Below are 27,215 nucleotides of genomic sequence, written 5' to 3'. Positions count from 1 at the left end.
AGGAGGAAGTCTCCGGCTCCTACTATCCTCCTGGAGTTCCAGTTCCACCCAGTCGGCTGCAGATCTTTGCCAACAGACCGCGCCGGAGGAAGATTATACGAGAGCCACCGTCGCAGGAAGTGCAGACTGCGATGGCACATCTAAGAGCTGACATCCAAGCAATGGTATGTTAAGCATTTAGTTGTTAAACCACTGCATTACGTTAGAAACACAAAAGTAGATTTCTTATAAACGCTTGAAATAAATGTAAATGTAGGATTCATTTTAATCTACACATACATCCAACTGTTTAGACTACTTTCAATTGATGCTGAGGGGTGACAAGGGATTGTGAAGCCAAATCCGGTATATTGTTTGAGAATATGTGGAAACGATATTTTGCAAAACTTACGTTAATTAAGTTGGAAGGAATGCTTATGGCGTCGTGATAAGATCGATACGAAGATTCAGTTAACTGGCTTTACAAATTATACCTCTGTAGTTTTCATTACTTGCTGAAGTCATAGTGATGTCACTGTTAGAGATATTTTGTAGCCTGTAATAGCTGAAATGTTAAATATAGTGCTGCTAAAGGAAGCAGCTTAATAAAAAGAATTCTTTTTGTCATTTTCAGGAGAACCCACCACCTTCAACATGGATTGGGCATCTAGTGGAGGCTCTAGTCGACCTGTATCGAAACAAGAGAGATTACCGCCGGAACCACTGGTTGGCAGAGAGACCAGGGTTCGTCATCCGAATGAAGGGAAGACTCGCACCTGTTCGTGAGGCAGTGAGAAGATTTCTGCACCTGAAGAAGAGTGTGGACAAGAGACAGCCGCCGACGGGCATAGATTCAACTCTGCGTGATTACTTTCTTCAATGTGAACACCCTGACCCTAATTATCCACAGATTATTCCATTAACATCACAGCTACTTGAAACCGCGCTGTGATATGATTGTTGGAAGCCAGTCTGGTTTGGCTTGAAATAAAACACCTTAAAACCTGTTAAGTTGTGTTTTTATTGCACAGTTAATATTCAAATACATTCTACACACAATGTACTGGTGTGAATGTGGAATAGTTCAGCACTGTGAAGATTGAAGAAACCTGATTTGTTGGAAATAAATGAAATTTAACTGGCAGTAGCATAAGCTGAATTAGAGAAGTTGGCGCTGAAGATGACGTCACTAAGGTTGTGAATGGGGCAGATCAGTTTACTGTGTTCAAACTTTCAATCCGGTGAACCGGTTAAGAGGTGGAACAGACTCCTATGTAGACGGCCTCCATACAAGCCAAAGGATTCAGATACAGTGAGACAAGTAAGGAAAAGTACAAGTCATGGTTAATGATAGTAGACTGAGAGCAATACTGAGAGGGTACATGTGTTAGGCAGTTTTCATGATATGAAATGTCTCAATTAACGCAGAACATAATGGGTATTCAACGTCTCAGTATGGAATGGTTTTAACTGAAACTTGGGACTCACCATTATACCACGCGATGTGAGGTGTGTGGCGAAGGATATTCATGAATAAGAATACGTACTTATCATTAAGGTACAGTAAATTTTTCAGATGATAACCTTAATAATGAAATTTAGGGTGATACAGGAACATCGCTGAGAATGCTTCTTTCACTAAGGTGAAGATTGCGTCATTCCTTGAGTAGTGCAACAGGACTTGGATCCTCGAGTTTCGTTCAACCAGCTGTTCCGGTCATGTATGTCCGTGACTGTTGCATCGTACGGCGCATTGTCGCACAACATACCGCATGGCCTACATCAGAATATTTTCACCAAGAGATTATTTGTATTACTAATTTCCAGAGGTAGTCTGCGAGGCAGAACTGTGTCAGCTAATCCCTATATTCTCGAATAATTTGAGTAAATGGCAAATATTTCTGAGCAACAGAGCTACCATCTGACTATACACGCATTTGCAGCAGTTAAGTGTAAAGCTAAAATAAGTTGAATGGATACCACAAATAATAAAAAATCATGTTACTTTATGCTACATACGAAAAGTCTATTTAACATGAACAACTCGTATCAGGAAAGGAAACTATACAATCAAAAATATATGTTCTGGCGTGCTTGACTAGGACAATCCCAGACCTCTTCATAGTTACAGAAATCGAAGAGATCTATGTCGATAAAAGTTAATATAAAATTGACTGCACATCACAAGAGGAAGTATAGCTGGAATAAGGTGGCAAGCCAGACGTAGAGGAGTAAAATATTAAACGGCTTTTCGACTGCTGTACTTCAGTGACAGAGCTGGGAACACAGAAAGAAATGGTTTTGTCAGTGTAGAGGCTCCAGCAAAGAAATTCTTTACACTTCATTTAACTATTACAAAAAAAAAAAAAGATTGTGGTAATAACGGCGCATTCGGTAAAATATGTGAGGACTTCGGTATTTATTTGACGTGGGGCAGTAAAAGATTGAGGGCAACTGCTGACACTGCCGACCGGTTTCAGTATGTTCCAAAATGAAACACTCCTAGGAATACCAGAAGTACACAGTCGCCGATAACTAGTTTCTAAACTCACCTGTTTTTCATCGAAAACACTCGAGTACGTCGATAATTGATTGGTCTGCGCATGAATGGCAAATGAGAGCAAAAAAATTTCACATCAGTCACATATGTTTAAGAAAGGCAAATTCCAATACAGTTTTGTTTTACTAGAGCTCAGAGTTACCCGTACTGGAGTTCTAGAGTATCTTCTCCTACAAACTGCCACAAATGAAAATGCAGCTAGCACAACAGAGTTGGAACTATACTACAAATAATCCTTCACGTTCCTCAATATATTCTGGACGGTAAAAATCACACAAGAAATACAAAATTTCAGAAAGAAAGCAAAGGCCAATACGAGAATTATTAGGCACCGAAGGAATAAACTTGTTAAGGCAGATGACATTCACCTCTAAAGACACAGCAATGCTGATTCAGGTTATATTAAATTGAAATTAATTACCATTATTCCTAAGCCTTCCTAACAGTCCCAAGAAACTGTAATACAGAAAACCATTTATGGAAGTAGATCCACTACTTTACTTAAACAGAAAATACAGTCCATACAAACAAAAAATCTTTTGTTACTCACCCAGTAAGTCTTATGGTTATAATAGTACTTCAAAAAAAGGACGAAAATTATGTACTCCCTTCAACATGCCACCTTCTCTCTAAGACGCCATTACTGTCCGATTCTTCCCTGTTTACGTTGTGTTCTGAGTGTTTAAGATGCCTCCGATAATCGTTGGTCTGACCGACTTTGAAGTACGGGCTGTTATAAGGTTTCTTTGTGCTAAAGACATAAAACCGATCGATATTCATCTTGAGATCTATACAGTTTACGGAGAAAACGTATGTGATGGAATGGTAAGAAAGAGGATGAGAGCATTTAAAGATGGCCGCACAAATGTGCATGATGAAAAACTTCGATCGTTAATGAAAGTTTGGTGCAGGAAGTGAACAATAAGGTCAGAGGAAACAGACGCTTTACGGTTTCCTCCTTGCGGGATGTCTCTCCTAATGTTTCTAGTAGTGTTTTTTATGGAACTGTGACCGAGCACTTGAATTAACGATAATTGTGCGCATGTTGGGTACCGAAAATGTTGACGGATAAGCACAAAAGCAAACGTGTAGACAGTGCATTGACTTCCCTTGAGCAGCACCACAACGACGGCGACGATTTCTTAAGTCAAATTGTTTCGGGCGATGAAACGTGGGTCGCCTGCGTCACACCAGGGTGAAAGCAACAGTCCATGGAATGGGGGCATTCAGATTCACCTAGACAAGTGAAGTTCAAGCAAACAATTTCTGCCCGGAAAATTATGTTCTCAGTTTTTTGGGACGGAAAAGGAGTACTGCTTGCGGAATATCAGACTAAAGATCTAATCACATCTTTTCGATGGAAAACTGTGTTTTTGAAGGACCACCTGGACGGTCAGCGTCTTCAAGGCAATGACGAAGTCAAAATGGTTCAATTGGCTTTGAGCACTATGGAACTAAACTTCTGAGGTCATCAGTCCGCTAGAACTTAAACCTAACTAACCTAAGGACATCACACACATCCATGCCGGAGGCAGCATTCGAACCTGCTACCGTAGCGGTCGCGCGGTTGCAGACTGTACTGCCTACAACCGCTCGGCCACTCCCGCCGGCTGACGAAGTCAGAACAGTGGTGATGCAGGTATTAACAAGTCAGGCAGCAGACTTCTATGAGCAAAGTATTCTAAAACGTGAACAACATTATGACAAGTGCCTCAGTACTGACGGAAACTATGTAGAACAGTAGATTAAGGAACAGGCTTTCATGTAAAAATAAAGTTATTGAAGTATCTTAGCACGTCTTTTTTTAAATTTCAAAACTGTGGCGTCACCGCCAGAAACTACAACTGCTAGGTGGTAGCCTTTAAGTCGGCCGCGGTCCGTTAGTATACGTCGGACCCGCGTGTCGCCACTATGAGTGATTGCAGACCGAGCGCCGCCACACGGCAGGTCTAGAGAGACTTCCTAGCACTCGCTCCAGTTGTACAGCCGACTTTGCTAGCGATGGTTCACTGACTTCTACGCTCTCATTTGCCGAGACTATAGTTAGCATTGCCTTGACCTACGTTATTTGCTTCGACCTAGCAAGGCGCCACTATCAGTTATTATTGTTTGTAAGATATGTACCGTGAATAGTGACGTTCACCATTAATGGAATAAAGTTAAGTATTCCACCAGCTACGTCCGTTTTTCTCACTTCTAATTCCCTTGTCATGTTCCAGACCTCAAGCCAGCCTGCGTGAGCTAAAACGCGTGCATTTCGGCTTCCTGTAGTAACGGTGTTGGCTCTACTGCCAACCACAACATTGGCGACGAGAGTAAAAGTGTTCATATCTAACTGCCCTGATTTACTTGTGTTATGGCTTCGCCACAATCTCCAGATGTACTGTCCGAATTTTATCGCTTACAGAATCAGTAGACGCAGGCATTACTGGATGCCCTTGGACAGCTCTTCCAGGGTCAAAGTGCGATGCAAAACGATGCGGCAGCAGCCACTTCACCGCTAATGCAGCCACAACACGCTGTTGCATCCACTTTACGACCTTTTGATGCTGCACTGGAAAGCTGGACGGTGTGGTAACGCCATTCTGTAATCCATCTCGCCGCCTAAAGAAGTCAAGGTAACGAGCGGCAGCCTTATTTGTTGTCTTCTGTCGGCGTGAACACGTACCGTGTGATAGTCAAATTATTTCCCCGACGCGACGTAGCAACTCTGTCCTACGACGAAATTTTGTCTGCATTAGATGCATATTTCAAAGAATCAGTCAATGTAGTTGCGAAAAGGTATACCTTCTACCGTACAAAACGTACGGCAGGTCAGACTAATCGGAAGTGGGTTGCAACCTTGCAAAGCCTTACTTGGGATTGTGCTTTTCAGTGTCAATGTGGACTCCCTTATTCAGATACTATGGTACGTGATGCAATTGCACAGAACGTTTCTGATGTTCGTAAAAGGGAACAGATTTTGAAACTAGTCAATCCCTCCCTTCAATGAGTGATGGACATATGGGATCGGCAGGACACACTTGACTTTGCTCAGGAAGCATTTACAACTTCGCCAGCAGTGTGTCAGGTTAACCGGCCCGCCGGGCGAGCTGCACGGAGCAGTAAACAGCCCTCGCGCCCGGCCGCGCCGCTGCCGCCAGGCTCTCAGCCACGTGTGCCGCTCAGGCAAGCAAATGCAGTGATTCAAATCATGCCCGCGGTGTGCTACTAAACATTCGCGTGAGAATTGCCCGTCACGCCAAGCTATTTGTTTTTATTGTAATAAAAAAGGACATGTTCAGAGTGTTTGGCAGAAAAAGCTTCGATCGGAATCTCAAACCCGTTCCAGGCCCTTTGCTTCGCGCCGGAATCGGAATCGAACCAAGGATACACAGGCTAGGGAAACTTTGCCCATGGAAATTCATGTAGTTCATTCCACACCGCCCAGTGTCACTCTCTCTAACAGTGACCGTGTTCGTCCCAAAAATAGTGTGCGTCGACATCGCCGGGACTCCCGTCAAGTCTCAAGTGATTATGTACCAGTGTCAGTTCACGTTTTACGAGACAGTCGCTCTTGTCGTCAGCAGGACAATAAAGTTTTTGTGGACTTGGACATTAACGGCAAAGTGATACCATTCCAGCTCGATACCGGAGCTGCAGTTTCACTGATCAATCAAGACACTTACAAACTGCTGGGCACACCTCCGTTGCGTGCCGCAAATGTTAAATTAAGTAGTTATTCAGGACAAAAGATCCCTGTGTTAGGACAGTGCAGCCTTCTTGCAACATACAAAGGACAAACAAACCTTGTGCCATTTAAATCCTTCGTTCTTCTTGTGCAGTGAACTTGTTTGGTTTCGATTTATTTCAGTTGTTTAACTTGTCTATAGTAAATCAGGTCCTCTCAGTGAACCAGTCTGTGCCTTCAGACAGTGTTTCTCGTCTATGTGAAGAATTTGTAGACAATTTTGCACCGGGCCTCGGTTGCGCTAAGAACTATTAAGCACATTTGGAACTGAAAGTGAACGCGCAACCGAAATTTTTCAGAGCACGCAATGTTCCCCACGCATTGCGTGATGAGGTCGCAAAAACATTACACGATTTGGAATCACAAGGTGTAATTGAACGTGTGCAGTGTTCTGTCGGGGCATCACCCTTAGTAATTTTGCCAAAACCTTCCGGGAAGTTGAGACAGTGTGTGGATTTGAAGGCAACAGTGAATTCACTACTAGTGATTGAAACTTTTCCTTTACCCCGCCCGGAAGATCTTTTTCACAAACTGTTCCCCGGGTAAATATTTTTCGAAGTTGGACCTCGGAGATGCGTATATCCAAATACCGGTGGACAGAGAATCTCAGCGCGTTTTGGTGGTTAACACGCATCTTGGGTTTCAAACGACTGGCATTTGGGTGTGCATCCGCCCCTGCATTGTTTCAGCAATATCTACAAACTGTTTGTGCGTCGGTCCCTACTGCAGCAAATTATCTGGACGATATTGTCATCTCCGGAAAGACGGAAGACGAACATTTGGCCAATCTCAGAACATTATTTCGGGTCTTGCGACAAAATGGTCTTCGCTTGCGGAAGGACAAATGTGTGTTTTTTGCTCGGGACTTGCCATACCTGATACCTGTATTCAATGCCCAAGGCATAGATCCCAGTCCCACGCACCTTCGTGCCATACAAGAGTTGCCTTCGCCGCAGAATTGGAAGCAGCTACAGAGTGTGCTGGGAAAAATTAGGTATTATAACAGATGTATTCCGCATGCCTCTTCCATTTCAGCTCCGCTTCATCGCTTACGCCGTAAAGATGTTCGGTTGGTCTGGACGACGGAATGCGAACGCGGCTTTCGCCAGTTGAAATCGGCGTTGCTTTCCAATACTTGCCTCACGCCATTCGATCCCCGGAAACCCCTTTTGTTGATGGTGGATGCATCGGATTTCGGGATCGGTGCTGTGCTTGCGCACAAAGATGGATCGCACGATCGCCCTATTGCCTTTGCGCCCAAATTGCTCTCGAATGCTCAAAGAAATTACTCGCAGATCGAGAAAGAAGCATTGGTTCTAGTATATGGTGTTACAAAGTTTCATGATTCCTTGTATTGTCGTCACTTTACCATAATCACAGACCACAAACCTTTGACATCGCTTTTTCATCCGACCAAGCCTGTACTTCCACGTACAGCGCAGAAATTCATTCGCTGGTCTATTTTCCTCTCGCAGTACCGCTACGATATTTTGTATCGGTCCACTGCTAAGCACGGAAACACCGATGCGTTGTCTCGCTTGCCTGTTGCTGAGGATAGGGCATTCGATTCCTCCGAACTTGCTTTCATGTTCATTGACGCGGAAACCGATGACGTGGTCTGATCATTTCCGATTGATTTTGGTCGTGTAGCTACAGCCACAGCTGCCGACCCTGTCCTTGCTCCCGTTCTGCGTTTTGTTGCTACGCAATGGCCCTTGTCAAATGCACGGATCTGGAACCCGTTGGTTCGCCGATTTTTTGCTCACAAGGAGAGACTTTTTGTACGACGTGGTGTTTTGCTGTTGCGTTCTGATAACGATCAGTCCAGGGTCGTGGTACCACGTTCGTTGCAGTCCTCTATCTTGCAGCTTCTCCACCAAGGACATTGGGGTATAATGAGAAAGAAACAAATTGCTCGTCAGCACTGTACTTGGTTCGGAATCGATGCCGCGATTACGAATATGTGCTCTTCTTGCATGGTGTGTGCCGAACAACACTCAGCACCACCGCGGAAATTCTTTGTATGGTCAAAAGCCACTTCCCCTTGGCAACGCTAACACATCGATCTTACTGGTGCGTTCTGGAATGTTTGATGGTCTGTTGTGGTAGATTCATTCAGTAATTTTCCTTTTGTTGTCCGGATGCCTTCCACGACGTCATCTGCCACCATCCAAGCGTTATCTGCTATCTTTTGCATTGAAGGTCTTCCACAGACTATTGTTTCCGACAATGGCCCGCAATTCATGTCAGCAGAATTTCAGTCATTCTGCAGGGCCAATGGTATTCAACATCTGACGTCCGCGCCGTTTTCACCACAGTCAAACGGTACCGCTGAACGATTGGTCAGGTCTTTCAAGTCATAGATGTTGGAGTTGAAAGAGTCGCATTCTCGAGAGGACGCGTTATTGCTCTTTTTGTCCTCGTATCGCTCTCAGCCCCGAGATGGTCGCTCGCCGGCTGAGTTGCTCCACGGTCGCCCTCATCGAACCTTGATGTCTTTGCTGCATCCGCCACATCAGATTCATGTACAGCGGCAGACACCTGTTTTTGCTCCCGGCGACGTTGTCTACTATCGCCACTACCGAGGTTCACGGTGTTGGCTCGAAGGGCGCATTCTTCGCTGCCTCGGACGCGCTATGTATCTGGTTTTGGGGGCCTCTGGTGAGGTGCGTCGGCATCTCAATCAGCTACGCCTCTGTCGTCGCACGGGATCTGCCGCTCGCCGTCTGCTTTCAGCGACGGTGCCGTCCGGTCAGCGCCCCGGGGACCCATCTACTGGCTCGCCTCAGCCCCATGTGTTACCGACGCTGCCCTCCATTTTGCTCCATTGCGACGCGCCGCCGCCGCCGCCGCCGCCGCCGCCGCCAGTTCTCCCTCCGGCGACGCCCTCGTGGCTGCAACCGCCGGACGCCTCCCTGGGTCACGCGCAGCCGATCTCTTCTCGTGACCAGTTGTCCTCCGACATGAAACTCTTGCCCGCTCTGGACCATATGTCGTCTTCGCCCGTCCGGTGCCCCGGCCCGATGGAGGTCGACCCTTCGGCCCCTGATATGGAACCGCGTGTCGCCACTATCAGTGATTGCAGACCGAGCGCCGCCACACGGCAGGTCTAGAGAGACTTCCTAGCACTCGCTCCAGTTGTACAGCCGACTTTGCTAGCTATGGTTCACTGACTTCTACGCTCTCATTTGCATGCTTTGATCTACACAATCAAAGGATTTAGCAAGATTACAGAAAGTGTTATAACGGTAAGTTTGTTTGTTTGACAGTACTAAGACAGCATTTTCGATAAGAAAAACTGCTTCTCTTGTTGAGAAGCCCATCTCAACTGTTGTTAACAGATTACTTTCAGAATGGGTATGTGGACATGAACTTGAAACCAAGGTGCAGTCTTCGCCTTGGAGACTACAGGTTCACGACGACCGAAAAAGCACAGCGAAGTTGGACGAAGCTGAATATGATGATACGATTTTCTTCGATTCTACCGATATTGTGCATAGTGAGTTTACCCCGGGAGGACAGATAATTAACCAGGAGTACTACACATGGGTCCTTGAGCGTTTGCGCGAAGAGGTGCGGAAGAACAAAAGGCCTGCATCGGGGAAAGAGAGAAGTTGGGTGCTGCACCATTACTATGCTTAGGATCATTGTGCCTTCTCCACTGTTGAATTTCTGACCAAAGTCAAAATTCCTGTGCTTCCACAACCGCCATATTCCAGTGATTCGGCCCCTGCAGACTTCTATCTGTTTCCTATACTGAAATTTTCACTTAAAGGGAAGCAGTTTGACTCTACTGAAGACATCCAGGCAATTACGGAGAGTGTCCATTACATACGTTAGTAAAGAATTTCAAGGAATGTTTGCAGGAGTGGAAACAACGTTGGAGTCGGTGTGTTGAGTAGGAAGGCTATTATTTTCAAGGCGATGAATCACAGTAGCATGTAAGTACCACCACTGTACAATTACAAGTCCATTCTTAAAACTTTCCAATCACAACTCGTATGTTCTCGTTTAGTATTTGACATAGTAGCACAGGTTTCTTGAGAATGAAGAGACAGATGCCAAAATCGATGGTCCATGAGCCTTTGAAAACCGATACAATAATAACCGTAACAAAATGCTGTGTGACAGAGAAAGCGGAATTAATTGTAACGTAGATGTAAAGTTAGAGCAAATCGTGCAGATAGTGGCAGCTGTTTCAGTTTAACGAGTGCGCGCCGTGGAACACGACAAAATGCGAGACAGACATTTAACTACTGGCATTCTCAACGACAGCAATTATGTTGCTACCGTTAGTATTGGACCCTATATCAAAATGAAATATTTCTTGCGTAGGATCTGAAAGACGAGAGAAAATCCTACGTCGAAAATTGCCAAAATGAGATGTAAGACTTCTCAAAAATTTTGCCAAAAAGCATGTTATGAACACCTACTTGGATAAAACAAAAATTAATTCTTGAGCACCACTATTATTAGTCTACATCAACCAGGGGTGCGGTGTATTAATACTGACACAGCATAGTACAAATAGTGATCATAGAAAAAGAAAACCTCCTGTTCAGACTTCAGTGACAAATGTCATACGATACCTGCTTATATTGTGTCGGACCTCCTTTTGCGAGACGTAATGCAGTAGCTCGATGTGGTATTGACTCAACAGTTCTCTGGAAGTCCCATGCAAAAATATTTTATCACGTTGCTTCTAAAGCAGTCCATAACTGCCAAACTGTTCCCCTGCAGGATTTTGTTCATGAGTTGACTTCTCGGGTACGGCCCATAAATGTTCGATGGGACTGATGCCGGTACATCTGGGTGACGAAATCGTTCACTCGATTTGTCCAGAACGTTCATCAAAACAATCATGAAGAATTGTGACCGGTGAAATGGCGCATTGACCTGTATAAAATTCCAACGTTCTTTGGGAACATTTAATTTCGTGAATGGCAGCAAATGGTCTCCAAGTAGACGAACGTTAATATTTCATACATGAATATATGAAGATGATATCTGTTCATTCGGACATGTCTTCATATAGATAAGGCTTACCGGCCAATAATCCTCGTCACCGCGGATGCACTCTGATGGCTCAAACACTTACGAGAATCGGTAGACTGGCTGCCGCGAGTAATGAGTATAGTGGGTACGAGCACAACAAACGTAGTGTGTGGACAGTAAGATGGCAGTGTGGGTGTCGTGGGGGCCGTCCCAGAGGTAAGTCCCCGCAGTCGCACTATCCTCTGTGTCCTCGATGGCTCAGTCCCACAGAGCGTCTGCCATGTTAGCGACAGATTTCGGGTTCGAGTGACGGTCTCGGCACACATTTTCAACAGTCCCCGTTGATATTTATCAACGCCTGTAAGCAGCTAATGGTCGGGATTTCACTGTAATTTCATCCGAAAATATTTCAAGTCAATATTCGCTTTAATTGGATTAGAAGCCACAGTGCGTTTGATGTAGCGCAACCCATACCATTCTGAAGCCAACACCAGCTGTAACAGTTACTTGCTGACAATCTAGGTCTACGGCTTCGTGGGGTCGGCGCCACAATGGACCCTAATATCAACACTTACCAGCTGACCAGGCCACAGGTTTCTAGTTGTCTAGGATCCAACCAAAGTTGTAACGACCCTAGGAGCTGCTAGCAAAGGCACTGGCGTCCATCTCTGCTGCCGTAGCCACATTTCACCACACTGTCCAAACGGATACGTGCGTGATACTTGCGGCCACATTGATTTCTGCGGTGAACTAAATTTTTTTGACAGTGCATATGATATCATACTTCGATATCTCAAGAACACATGGTCTGTCACTTGAAGGTACAAGGACGATCTTATCTGTAAGAAATACATCATGTATTTATGACAGACAGGAAAACCGTAGGATTTCAGATCTTCTGTTGACTGCAGAAAAAAACCTACAGAACTATTAACCAATATAAAGTTACAAAAAAAAAAAAAAAGATTCAAATGGCTCTGAGGACTATGGGACTTAACTTCTGTGGTCATCAGTCCCCTAGAACTTAAAACTATTTAAACCTAACCAACCTAAGAACATCACACACATCCATGCCCTAGGCAGGATTCGAACCTGCGACCGTAGCTGTCTCGCGGTTCCAGACTGTAGCGCCTAGAACATCTCTTCCACCCCGGCAGGCATAAAGTCGCATAACTACTTCATATGTACACAGTGAAATGTATCTCAGTAGCACAGGATTATAGCCTTTAGAAATAGAACCGAAAAGTTTGTTTTTGGACAGCTGATCAGAACACACTATCAGGTTGTTAATAAACTGCTTAAATCTTCTAGACCTTTTACTGTGTCCCATTTCTCTAAGGGATAGGTGTTATGGTAGGAGTTTTGGCAATGTTAATGACAGTCGGTGGCTGGCTGGCGCACGTGAAGCTACCACTACCTTACGGAATCTGTTTACCGACTCCGTTTGTTTGCGTCTAAAGTAAATGACATTTTAAAGCTTGGGAACGTTTTCTGAAAGTTTGTGCAACGTGTATCTGAGACTATACTTGGGTAAAAGCCCGGTGCTTACTTGGCTGTATGTGGGGAAAAAGACTAAAAATCATGTGCAGACCATCCCTCGTCTTTAAACCGCGACGCGTCTTCGACCTGAAGTAGACTTTTCTTCCCGAATCCAGAATGGGCCAGTAAACAGTTACGATACCAATCGATGTACACTACTTAAGTAGTCTATACAACGGTGTAATAACGATCTACGCAATATGGAAACATAAACGACACTTAAACATTGATAAGCAACGCATACCGCGGAAGGAGACATCAGCGCTATCTAACGAGCGCAATCTTTCAATTGTTTGAAATATCTGCGAGAATAAATTATCAAAATACTTTCATCCCACCAGGCACAACGAACCCAGAGACATATGTGAGGTAGCAGAACAGCAGATCGAGAGAAGCACAGATGTCGTTGGAATTAGGAATACGTAATTGTTATTCACTTCATCGCTTCATCACTAATGAACTCTGAATGACATGTTAATATTTCATAAGTATTTATCGTGCTATATTTGGTAAGAGGAAACCTACTGTAGGACTTTGATTTCACAAAGGAAGTGGGCGAAGCAAATCAGCTGCTGAGAAGTTGCATCCTCAACTAGGTCAGCAGCCCGTGGTTGTCAGGAATCTGCCTCGAGCCTGTCAGTCGCTGTACCCACCCGAAACAGAAGTGACGTCATGCCGTGATGCTGACAGTGCTTTGGCTGCTTGGAGTCTGTTGCTTGTACAACCACTCCCCTCCCACACACCTACTGAAGACAGCAAAATTGGCAGTGTACCTTGGTGAAGACAAGGACTGCACACAGATAGGTTCCAGCTTCAGTTCTTGATATTAAAACGCACAAAAATAAGGGCAGCGCAGATGTCGGTGCCCAGGTGAATATAAATGTATATGTATAAAGTAATGTATAAATGAAATACATAAAACAAATCACAGGATCAAAAACAGAAAAATAACAGTGAACCACAACTGTAATTGCACTGTGGTTACCGATACAGTACAATTTAAAGAGTAAATAATGCCCATCATAAAATTAAACGAACATGTGCCGTTTAGAGCAACGTGGCATCTTCTCCCTGATGGTGTATGTTAATATTCTACTTATTGAGTTTAATAGCAAAGTTAAGTTTTTTTTAAATGTGTTGTGGTATGAGATACGATGTTTGTCTCATGATCCTATAGTCGAGAATTTATCGGCTACACAGACAATATCGTTTCTAGGCCTGAAGAGGAGTTGGAGCAAATGACCAGAGCACTAAAGGAGTCTGCCAGAAAATTTGGGCTAAACATAAATATAAATGACCCAAGACAGTGTACCTCGTTATGACACGTGGTCAATGACAGAGTGCTGGTCATCTAAAATCGATGCAGGTGGGAGACCAGTCCTACAAGACATTGCATCAATTTAAATACCTAGGGGAACTTTTCACTGTCACCTTGTTACGTGATGCAGAGATCAGTGCCAGAATAGAAACAGGAAACCAATCTTTTCACGACCTAGCACAACTGCTTCGGTCCACATATCTCTTCAAGCAGTTGAAGATTCTAATATACAAAACCCTGATCCAGCCTGTTGTTCTATATTGCTGTGAGACATGGAGTATCGGGAAACAGGACCTCCATAAGATCCTAGTTTTTGAGAGAAAAGTGTTTCAAAGATCTTCCGTCCAGTTCTGTATGCAGGCAAGGGAGAATGGGGGATCGGTCAAGTCTAAGAGCTTGAGGAAGTATACCAACAGCCCATCTGTGAATGCTAAACGAAAACAGTGGGCCGGCCATGTGTCCATAATGGAGGATTACAGATGGCCTCGGAAGCTCCTGGCTTTCACACCTACAGGAAAGAGACCACCAGGGAGACCCAAGAAGCGTTGGAGGGATGGCCTCCTTGAATATTTCAACCAGACATCAATAGATTTGGACGGATGGCGGATAGCAGCAAAGAACAGAATACTTGTAGCAGCGTATAGTCGACTGTGCCTAATCATGTAGAAGAAGAAGACAGAGAGTATCCCACTACGTAAATAATTCCCCACAGCTTTGCCCAGTACTCGCAATAAATCAACCGATCACATTCAGAACATAAAAAAGTTTCTTTTGAATTGGTGGAATTTTGCATTGTGCAGCAATGTAGTACTCATCTACTGTCTTCATTGACTACTTATTTAGTGAGGTATAATTTTGTTAAGAGTTAATAGGAACTCTACGCGTTTAAAAAGGTACAGTAAGCTTTCAGATTTTTCCGAATGGTCTTTCTAAGGTAGGAAATTGTTGCTAACATCACTGTTTCAGCTGCTAAGTGAATTGATCCACGTGTCTTAATCACAGCGTGAAGTGCATTAAAATACGAACTATCTCACTTCTCTTTAATATTATTAACCAATATTCCATGGATATCTTCACCTGCAGCCTAACTGTAGGATGAGATAACACGCCAAGACTTAATTGAAAACAACTCATATCCTACCGCCTTTGAAATACATGTATCGAATCTGTTAGCTTTGGTACTAAATAAGAATAACAATTTCCTCAATTCTTGTTCGCAGCAGGCTGGGAGTTCAATTACATTTTCAGTGTTAATTAGTTGCCTCATATTCTCCCCTGGACTTGTCAGGAAAGCGTTTAAAAGTCTTCCTATCTCTGCTCCTTATCTCCAGGTACACTCCTGGAAATTGAAATAAGAACACCGTGAATTCATTGTCCCAGGAAGGGGAAACTTTATTGACACATTCCTTCGGTCAGATACATCACATGATCACACTGACAGAATTACAGGCACATAGACACAGGCAACAGAGCATGCACAATGTCGGCACTAGTACAGTGTATATCCTCCTTTCGCAGCAATGCAGGCTGCTATTCTCCCATGGAGACGATCGTAGAGATGCTGGATGTAGTCCTGTGGAACGACTTGCCATGCCATTTCCACCTGGCGCATCAGTTGGACCAGGGTGAGACGACGCTTCATCCAGTCCCAAACATGCTCAATGGGGGACAGATCCGGAGATCTTGCTGGCCAGGGTAGTTGACTTACACCTTCTAGAGCACGTTGGGGGGCACGGGATACATGCGGACGTGCATTGTCCTGTTGGAACAGCAAGTTCCCTTGCCGGTCTAGGAATGGTAGAACGATGGGTTCGATGACGGTTTGGATGTACCGTGCACTATTCAGTGTCCCCTCGACGATCACCAGAGGTGTACGGCCAGTGTAGGAGTTCGCTCCCCACACCATGATGCCGGGTGTTGGCCCTGTGTGCCTCGGTCGTATGCAGTCCTGATTGTGGCGCTCTCCTGCACGGCGCCAAACACGCATACGACCATCACTGGCACCAAGGCAGAAGCGACTCTCATCGCTGAAGACGACACGTCTCCATTCGTCCCTTCATTCACGCCTGTCGCGACACCACTGGAGGCGGGCTGCACGATGTTGGGGCGTAAGCGGAAGACGGCCTAACGGTGTGCGGGACCGTAGCCCAGGTTCATGGAGACGGTTGCGAATGGTCCTCGCCGAAACCCCAGGAGCAACAGTGTCCCTAATTTGCTGGGAAGTTGCGGTGCGATCCCCTACGGCACTGCGTAGGATCCTACGGCCTTGGCGTGCATCCATGCGTCGCTGCGGTCCGGTCCCAGGTCGACGGGCACGTGCACCTTCCGCCGACCACTGGCGACGACATCGATGTACTGTGGAGACCTCACGCCCCACGTGTTGAGCAATTCGGCGGTACGTCCACCCGGCCTCCCGCATGCCCACTATACGCCCTCGCTCAAAGTCCGTCAACTGCACATACGGTTCACGTTCACGCTGTCGCGGCATGCTACCAGTGTTAAAGACTGCGATGGAGCTCCGTATGCCACGGCAAACTGGCTGACACTGACGGCGGCGGTGCACAAATGCTGCGCAGCTAGCGCCATTCGACGGTCAACACCGCGGTTCCTGGTGTGTCCGCTGTGCCGTGCGTGTGATCATTGCTTGTACAGCCCTCTCGCAGTGTCCGGAGCAAGTATGGTGGGTCTGACACACCGGTGTCAATGTGTTCTTTTTTCCATTTCCAGCAGTGTAGATACAACTTACTCAGAAATCCAAGAGCCAATAAATCTCACTGATATAATATGTACAAAAAAGTGTTTGGTTTTAAATCACGATATTAATTTTCGAGTCTGCTTCACGAATTTTTGTGTTTAATTTAACGATGGTACATCAACGAACAATCACGTCTTCTGAGTGCTTCACATTTTATTTTTGTCAGGCAGTTTAGTTGTTGCCAGGTAGCAGGACGGGCGCTGGTCCAAACTGTACATATACTTTAGTAAAACATGCAATTGCAAGGAATCAACTGCTCAATGTAGTATTAATTTTGCTCTTTACTTGGGGGATAGTAGAGAACAAGAGAATAATTTCCTCATACAAACGCTGAAGAGAGTAATTTAGATGGTTCTGAATAAATCGTCATGTCATTGTTGTACGGAACTTAACCACTAGGCCCTCTATCTTTATGTAGATACTCCGCTAGCTCTTGTACTCATGGATCAATACACTCTTGTCGCCCATAAAAAATGCGATACCTAGCAAAATTTAAACATTTTCCTAAAATTTGTTTAACAGTACAGGCAGATTCAAGTTATTTATAAGTTAATGAAATAGTGCAAAAATTAAATAGAAAACATTTTGGCTTTATTCAGTCTGCAATATTTAATGTTCAAGAAATTCAACCATCTTTACTATTCTCTGCCAGTCTTTAAGGAATATAATTTATGCCTTTCATTGTGGATATAAGATTTAGAAACATTTTAAGATTCGGAAGAGAGTCCGATCAGTCCTACATGATTTGTAGTAATGGCAAAGTGAATCTATAGGCATGTTAAACTTTTACAATACATTCATAAAAACACCGAATAAATGCTGGTATATGCATATTTAAAAATATACTTTGTCTAACTGGGATGGTGCGAATCAGTGTGATGAATTCATTGGGTGCTAAACAGCCATGGTGTCAGCGTTTATATGCCACACACATTGCTCATCTTCCAGTACCAATTGCTGCGGAGAGTACCATTAGCAGTATATACCTTTATATGTGAAAATAACATCAATTCAGGAATGGAATCCATGGGAACTGGAGATACTTTAGCCTCACATCCACACAGGGAAATGTACTGTTGAAGCCTATTAAACGACTGGTGCTTTGTTCTCTTTTCGCACCCACCACCTTCCTTTTATTCGCTCTTGTCACCCTGACACAAAGGGAACCACTTCATTTCCCCTATTCTCTTGCTACAGTTCTATCGACCACGTAAGTGGACAGTAAACCACAAAGTATCTACGCCCTGACAGGAAACGTCAATATTCGATTCAAAATATAGCTTAAAATAATTATTAACAAATAAAAATTACCGGTAAAGCATATTTTATGAACAACTGTAAATTACTAATGAGATAAAGATCTGGTTCAAATGGCTCTGAGCACTATGGGTCTTAACTTATGAGGTCATCTGTCCCCTAGAACTTAGAACTACTTAAACCTAACTAAGCTAAAGACTACACTCACATCCATGTCAGAGGCAGGATTCGAACCTGAGAGCGTAGCGGACGCGCGGCTCCAGACTGAAGCGCCTAGAACCGCTCGGCCCCAATGGCCGTCTAAAAGATCTGTATGAACGACACGATTTTCATGTTTGTACTTGCAAAGTTTGTGTAGCTGCCGCGATGGTTAGCAGCCTGTTTGTTCAGATTTGCATTGAAGACGCGATGTGTTTCAGCGTCATTTTGTAGCCATTACTAACCGTGCGGCTCTCTTCCTGGTTGTGATTCAGTGGCAACGAGGAATCATAATAATTGTCTACAAAGAGAGGACAGGAATTCGGACACACAAAAAACACATTAACACACATGACTCGGCGTAGAAAAACAGCTGGCGTTCCGAGAGAGCTGCCTGTCATCCATGGACGCTAAAAGTAATGGTACTGCTAGGATTTGAATGGAATGGCTAGAGTTGTTCCAGCAAAATAGTGTGAATCTGAGGTAATGGTAATGGATGTGGACTGCGATCACGCCCCCTTCTCTGCATAGTAGATCACAAGTACTCAATAATATTGAGGTCTGGTTATATGGAGACCAGGGCGATGCGAAGACTCATATTTGTGGCCACTAAACTAGTCCTCGAATATACGATCTGTGTGGATAAGCGACTGTCTACCTGGAAGATAGCAGTGCCATTTTGGAACACTCGTTGTATTATGAGATGCTTCAGATCAGGAAAAATTGTCACTTAAATGTTGACAGTAACCCCAGCTTGCAGAGACCAAGTGTCTGCCGGAATATCACAATATTTCTGTCCCAAGCATTCCCGAACCTCTGCTATGTTTCGCTCTTGAGACGTGAACTCGGCCACCTAAATGTCTTTATTCCATTAGCTACATATGATAACATATTTTTTGATTTCAGCACCACGTTTTCCTTTTATAGGCATCTGTTCGTTGGTTTTCGAACCCAGTTTACTGGGTAATATACGGCTTATAAAGGTCAGATAGTGTTGTTTTCGTGCTTAGAGGGCCAGTGGCACATTCAGTTCTGCAGTGGCTTCTGCCACTGTCGTCTTGTATATTTTATTGCCAATCACCGTTCATCACGCTCATTCAAAACAGTCTTTCGTCCGTTCTGGTGCTTAGCGGATAATATCCTAAGCTTTCCCCGTGTGCAGTATGAATCTTCGAGCGGAACCTCTTGAATCAACAAACATTTCGGTTACACAATACGAGATGAAAAATTTTCCCACGTTCGAAAGCACTGGGCTTCTACTTAATGCACGCACAATTACACATCAAACTATTATGACCGCCACTGAGATTTGCAACGCAATGAGAACATTGCAAACATGCCGTTCGTGGTCAAATACAACAGTGCAAAATGCCGGTTTGGCTATCCGTGTTTGTGTTGAAGCATGCATTTCTGCCTTTGTTTCAATTTTTGTGCCGCCCAGGCCGCTTGAACGTTCTTAGGGTTGGAGAGTTGACAACTAGATTATGCAAATGTTCTGAGGCAAGAAACAGGACTGTTCTCACACGAACCAGCCATTTTCAGAGAGCGAAACCGTTGCTCAAAACCACGTCAGGTGTGCCCATAAACACGATTTGCCATCCAGTGCAGACAAACTTTACATTCTCGACCAGGTGGCGGTCATTAGCTATGATTCGTGTCATGTGAGCAATTGTAACCGCGATATCCTCAAGAGAATGGGAGGCTATCCTGTTGGTTTGCATAGAGACTGCCTGGCTTCATCGGTGGTGTAGAACAAGTAATTTCCGCACTCACTGGCGACAACGTGGAAGGGACGCTTTGGGAAATGTGCTCCATGCTCACTAGAGCTAAACACCACGAAAGCGGGATGAGCTGGCATTCGATAACTACGGAGCGATCCCGAAGTAGTCTGTCTACCTGAGGGCAAAGGAAATTCCACTGTACCATAAACGCTGACACAGTACACTCGAATAATGTATTACCTACTCGAGGATTTGGCACACAGAAAATTGAAGTCAGACGACACCAATGGAATGAAGAAGACTTGAGCTTCTCTGATAGGGCCTGCCAAAAGAAATGGTCCATGAGTTTCGACCACTAGCTCCTACACCACCAAGGCTCTGCGGATTACCAAGGTTCAGAAACAGGACGTCCATCTATGTCCTGTTATAACCAAAATAGGCACAGAAACGTACCAGCTGGCCAAACACCTAACGGCAGTATTAACGATCCTACATCGCTGATTGTCAGGACTGCATCAGTAGCTCTGCACGTTTCATTCAACAGGCGCAAAAGCGGCGCCTCCGTGACCAGGACCTTATACTGAGCTTTGATGTGGTATCTCTCTTCACCAGGATGCTGCTTGTTGATTCCGTCAAATTAGTGAAGGAGAAATTCAACGACATAATGACTAACACTTCGAATTTGTCCTCCCATAAACATTCTCTCTCTTCAGTGGTCACTATTACTAAAAAATGTGGAGAACACAGCTGCACTGAAGTCTATACGTTTGTCGTTTTGCCACTTGGGAGCGAAAGACTTCAGGATTTTCTCAAACATTTGATCTTTCAGCACTCCTGAGGTGGAAGAGAACGGCGAACTCCTCTCTGTGGACATCTTAGCCAAGCACAAAGCAAACGCCACTACAGCACATGTGTGCGGATATAGAGACACAGTCATCTATGATGGAGAACCCAGAATGTGCGCCCCCAATGTATAAACAAGCGGGTGTGACAGTATCCGGCCGGGAAAGCAGGAAGACCCGACTACGACCACTATACAGCTAACTTAATGGGCAGCTGCTACAGCACAGAATCCTGCCACCCCCACTACGACTACGGTTCCGAATGACAATGTTAGTGAAAGATTATTTCCCAATGAGACCACAGATACCGAATGTATCGGTGTCTTCACCGAAGCAGACAGAATCTGTGGTGAAAGCTCCAATAGCTACTGTATCAGGAAACACTACTGTAGCGGCTGCTACCACCCACCCCGATTTCGACGACTCTAATGAATGGCAATGATTGTGAAAGTCACATTCCAATGGCGACCACCCAAACTGTTGGGGCATCCTTTATCAAAACAGAAATCTCAGAACCAATGACGAAAACCGCACTCTCCAATATTAGATGTTACTCGAAAGTTTCTGAAGCAGAATCTGCTCATGATAACATTTGTGGTGAGCCCCAGGAAACATCCTGAGTATCGTTAGTGAATATCTCTCTGGAAAGTACCTAGAAAAAATAGTTCGAAACCCCAATAGCGATTGGATTGAACTTGAGTAAATGGCAAGGAATTTATCTCACCTCTTTGATGATGCCCACACTTAAATTGGTTCCAGTGACTATGAAGAATTTGTAGTAATTTCATGTCAGAACAGAAGCTGTAGAGGTATGCCTGCCATGGCACTATTTTCAAAGAATAACTGACCATGCCGTCGTTAGATATGTTCCTACAAGAGGAGTTCGTGACAGGATGGACACTACATGTGTTACGGTCACCACACAAAAGCATGTAAAGAAACGGATACAATTCAATAACATATATAAACCACAGTATACTGCTCCAGACAGAAGACGAATAAAACGAGTTAAGCTGTCTAGAGCACAGGAGAAATTCAATGAGTACCTTAGAAGAACATAAGCGAAGAATCACTCAGAAGACTTGACAACATTCCGGTCGTATGTAAAGGCCGCTGGTGGCACGAAAGTTATTGATAGGCACTGAGGGACGAGGCAACGACTGACAATACGTTTAGGAGACTATAAGCAGAAATGCTTAACACATTTTTCAAGCTGCCCTGTAAAGACGAGTCAATGGCGTCGAGAAACAGTTGAGATCGTTAAAGTAAGAAAAAAAGGCAGAAACGGTGCCACATGACAGGATCAAAGCACAGGTCAGAGTCCTCCAGAAGAAGGGAAGCACATGTGAACCACAAAGCCACTGTCCAATATCCTTCAACGCCTCCCATTGTTATGCAGTCTTAGAAAATATTATGAGGTGAAATTTTAAAGGGTACCGAGAACAGATTGGCCTCATTCATGCCAACCAGCACTGATTAGGTAACCAGCGATCACGTCAAAGCAAACTTGTCCTTATGCGAAGCACTGAAAGTCATGGAAGCATGCATTCAATCATATGAAGTATTTCGTAGCTTTTGAAAGGCATTTGAATCAGTACAACACATATGTATCTCTCCTGTAGAGATCGTGAAGACACAGTTAATTTAATGTCATAGCGCGTAGAGGCGTTTAATCAATCTTCTTGCGTCCCAAACGAAATAGAACAGGAAAACGCCCCAAAACTTGATACTTTGAAAAGACCCTCTTCCATGCAGTTCAAAGCAATTTGTAGTTTATAGATACATGTGTCGATGGAGATGTATAGGTGGCGTGCGTTGTTCAAAAAATTCACTCCAGTGGTGATCTGTCTCTTTCTGCTGGTATTTGTTAGCTACAGTCCTTTGCCGTTCAATAAAGTCGTAGCAAGGATATATTTGTAGATGACACGTCTATCTGCAAAGGAAACAAGGAGAATTCACTTTTTAAATAAGGACAGACGTGTTAGGATTCAATAGTTATTCCACAAATCCAAAATCACTTACTCATTTACGTCTCGAACCAGTCGAGTATACGAGACTAAAACGATACTTTCTAAACCCCTGGCATTCCCTCCCTTCAGATCGCGTCCGAGTTGGGTTGTTTGCGGGAGGAGCCAAACAGCGAGGCCATCGGTCTCACCGGATTAGGGTAGGACGGGAAAGGAAATCGGCCGTGTCCTTTCAATAGAGCCATCCCAGCATTTGCTTGCAGCGATTTTGGAAAATCACGGAAAACCTAAATCGGGATGGCCGGACGCGGGATTTTACGGCCGTCCTCCCGAATGCGAGTCCAGTGTGCTAACCTATGCGCCACCTCCCGCGGTCACAGACTGCCTCTTGATCATCATCGCCTTCTTCTTGTCATTATACACAGACTCCGATTGTCAGTAAATGTAAGAGATCGTGTCTTCATGACGACACTGTCAACAGTGAGTTCCGACAGCAAACCAACCGAACCGTTGCGTAGCATCAGTCTCATTGACAAACCTTCCGAAGAAAGAGTCGATTTCGAAGTGCGCTTTCTAGGAAGTCTGTTTCGCATCCTTCGGGCTGTGAGGAAGAAGTTGAGAAGAAGTGAGGAGGTAGGTGAACACTGACTTTTAAATTATTCTGCAGTCGTAGGCATGGAATCAGGCTCTGGAAGACAAATATGTTACCTATTGTCTACGTATCAGTAGGTCGGATTATTCCTCAATTCCCTTCCTGTACACTATACTCTACACTTTTGATTAACTTCTGTACTTGCTGCGCCGCTGCATTGCGTTGCTCATAGTCCAGAAAATTAGCCTGGAACAAGGAGCACAACTCACTGCACATGTGGAAAACGACTTGTCCTCACACCGTGAGCTGGTTTCATATATAGTTTGCTAATTAGTTTCCTTTAAGTGGGAAGGTGATCATCACTATTACTATACTTTTCGATTCTCTAACAACCTTTAAAATATTTGCTTACTAATTTATTTGGCACCGTAGAAAACGTGTAAGACAAATAATTAAATGTACAATGCCTGCTGTATATCATGTAGTGTATTATTAACATATTTCGTAACTCCAGACAGTCAGTTTACTTAGTGTTTCAGTCTAAAATACAGCATCACTTAATTTTTGTATTTATGATAAGATCTGGTGGGTGTCCCATACGGTGCCATGTATGGTATGAGACTGAACTGTTTATTTAGACCAAACCTTCTTGTCAGTAATCAAAGTTTCATTTGACTATTTTCGTGTCAGGAAACACTGTCGCTACTAAAGACTGCTTGTTTTACGTTTCCAGATGTTTTCGCGAGCGAAGTCGCTGTTCGGCTCGCCAGCTGCCAGCCAGGGGTGTCCCAGGCTGGCCGACGAGCCGCCAACACCTGCGCCTCTTCGCCGCCTTCGGCCACCTCGACCAACGCCGAGTGAGAGGAAGGTGGAGTCCACCACCACCGACTGCGAAGAGGCCCCTGCTGATAAACCGCACCTTCAGGCAATTCATGTAAGCAGAAAAGCCTCTTTGCACAACATTCATGAATAGTAACTGTCAGAGTGTTCCAAGACAAAAGACCGAAATGAATTCCAAAACCGTTCTGCAGACACGTTTCGTGACATACATTTTTCTTTTCACAGTTTGGTCCGAGACCGAGAATTGTGCATTTTGACTTGTCTGACGTTGAAGATGAAGAGGAGGAAGTCTCCGGCTCCTACTATCCTCCTGGAGTTCCAGTTCCACCCAGTCGGCTGCAGATCTTTGCCAACAGACCGCGCCGAAGGAAGATTATCCGAGAGCCACCGTCGCAGGAAGTGCAGACTGCGATGGCACATCTAAGAGCTGACATCCAAGCAATGGTATGTTAAGCACTTAGCTGTTAAAAACACTGCATTACGTTAGAAACACAAAAGTAGATTTCTTATAAACGCTTGAAATAAATGTAAATGTAGGATTCATTTTAATCTACACATACATCCAACTGTTTAGACTACTTTCAATTGATGCTGAGGGGTGACATGGGATTGTGAAGCCACACGCGGTATATTGTTTGATGATATGTGGAAACGATATTTTGCAAAACTTACGTTAATTACGTTGGATCGAATGCTTATGAAGTCGTGATAAGATCAATACGAAGATTCAGTTAACTGGCTTTACAAATTGTACCTCTGTAGTTTTCATTACTTGCTGAAGTCATAGTGATGTCACTGTTAGAGATATTTTGTAGCCTGTAATAGCTGAAATGCTAGATATAGTGCTGCTAAAGGAAGCAGCTTAATAAAAAGAATTCTTTTTGTCATTTTCAGGAGAACCCGGCACCTACAACATGGATTGGGCTTCTAGTGGAGACTCTAGTGGACCTGTACCGAAACAAGAGAGAATACCGCCGGAACCACGGGTTGGCAGAGAGACCAGGGTTCGTCATCCGAATGAAGGGAAGACTCGCACCTGTTCGTGAGGCAGTGAGAAGATTTCTGCACCTGAAGAAGAGTGTGGACAAGAGACAGCCGCCGACGGGCATAGATTCAACTCTGCGTGATTACTTTCTTCAATGTGAACACCCTGACCCTAATTATCCACAGATTATTCCATTAACACCTCAGCTACTTGAAACCGCGCTGTGATGTGAATGTTGGAAGCCAGTCTGGTTTGGCTTGAAATAAAACACCTTAAAACATGTTTAGTTGTGTTTTTATTTCACAGTTAATATACAAATACATTCTACACACAATGTACTAGTGTGCATGCGGAATAGTTCAGCACTGTGAAGATTGAAGTAACCTGATTTGTTGGAAATAAATGAAATTTAACTGGCAGTAGCATAAGCTGAATTAGAGAAGTTGGCGCTGAAGATGACGTCACTAAGGTTGTGAATGGGGCAGATCAGTTTACTGTGTTCAAACTTTCAATCCGGTGAACGCGTTAAGAGGTGGAACAGACTCCTATGTAGACCGCCTCCAGACAACCCAAAGGAGTCAGATACAGTGAGACAAGTAAGGAAAAGTACAAGTCATGGTTAATGATAGTAGACTGAAAGCAATACTGAGAGGGTACATGTGTTAGGCAGTTTTCATGATATGAAATGTCTCAATTAACGCAGAACATAATGGGTATTCAACGTCTCAGTATGGAATGGTTTTAACTGAAACTTGGGACTCACCATTATATGAGGTGGGTTGGCGAAGGATATTCATAAATAAGAATACATACTTATCATTTAGGTACAGGATTTTTTTTAGATAACCTTAATAATGCAATTGATGGTGATACCAGGAACATCGCTGAGAATGCTTCTTTCACTAAGGTGAAGATTGCACCATTCTTTGAGTAATGCAACAGGACTTGGATCCTTGAGATTCGTTCAACCAGCTGTTCCGGTCATGTATGTCCGTGACTGTTGCATCGTACGGCGCATTGTAGCACAACATGCGACGTGGCCTACATCTGGATATTTTCTTCAAGAGATTATTTGCATTACTAATTTCCAGAGGTACTCTGCGAGGCAGAACTGTGTCAGCTAATCCCTATATTCTCGAATAATTTGAGTAAATGGCAAATATTTCTGAGCAACAGAGCTACCATCTGACTATACACGCATTTGCAGCAGTTAAGTGTAAAGCTAAAATAAGTTGACTGGATACCACAAATAATAAAAAATCATGGTACTTTATGCTACATACGAAAAGTCTATTTAACATGAACAACTCGTATCAGGAAAGGAAACTATACAATCAAAAATATATGTTCTGGCGTGCTTGACTAGGACAATCCCAGACCTCTTCATAGTTACAGAAATCGAAGAGATCTATGTCGATAAAAGTTAATATAAAATTGACTGCACATCACAAGAGGAAGTATAGATGGAATAAAGTGGCAAGCCAGACGTAGAGGACTAAAATATTAAACGGCTTTTCGACTGCTGTACTTCAGTGACAGAGCTGGGAACACAGAAAGAAATGGTTTTCTCAGTGTAGAGGCTCCAGCAGAGAAATTCTTTACACTTCCTTTAACTATTACAAAGGACAAAATACAGACTGTGGTAGTAACTGCGCATTCGGTAAAATATGTGAGGACTTCGATATTTATTTGACGTGGGGCAGTGAAAGATTGAGGGCACCTGCTGACACTGGCGACCGGTTTCAGTATGTTCCAAAATGAAACACTCCTATGAATACCAGAAGTACACAGTCGTCTATAACTAGTTTCTAAACTCACCTGTTTTTCATCGAAAACACTCGAGTCCGGCGATAATTGATTGGTCTGCCCATGAATGGCAAATGAGAGCAAAAAAAAAAATTCACATCAGTCACATTTGTTTAAGAAAGACAAATTCC

The sequence above is a fragment of the Schistocerca gregaria genome, chromosome 1 (assembly GCF_023897955.1).
Source record: "Schistocerca gregaria isolate iqSchGreg1 chromosome 1, iqSchGreg1.2, whole genome shotgun sequence".
NCBI lineage: Eukaryota > Metazoa > Arthropoda > Insecta > Orthoptera > Acrididae > Schistocerca > Schistocerca gregaria.
The sequence above is the reverse complement of the archived record's forward strand: the minus strand, read 5'-3'. Positions refer to the sequence as shown.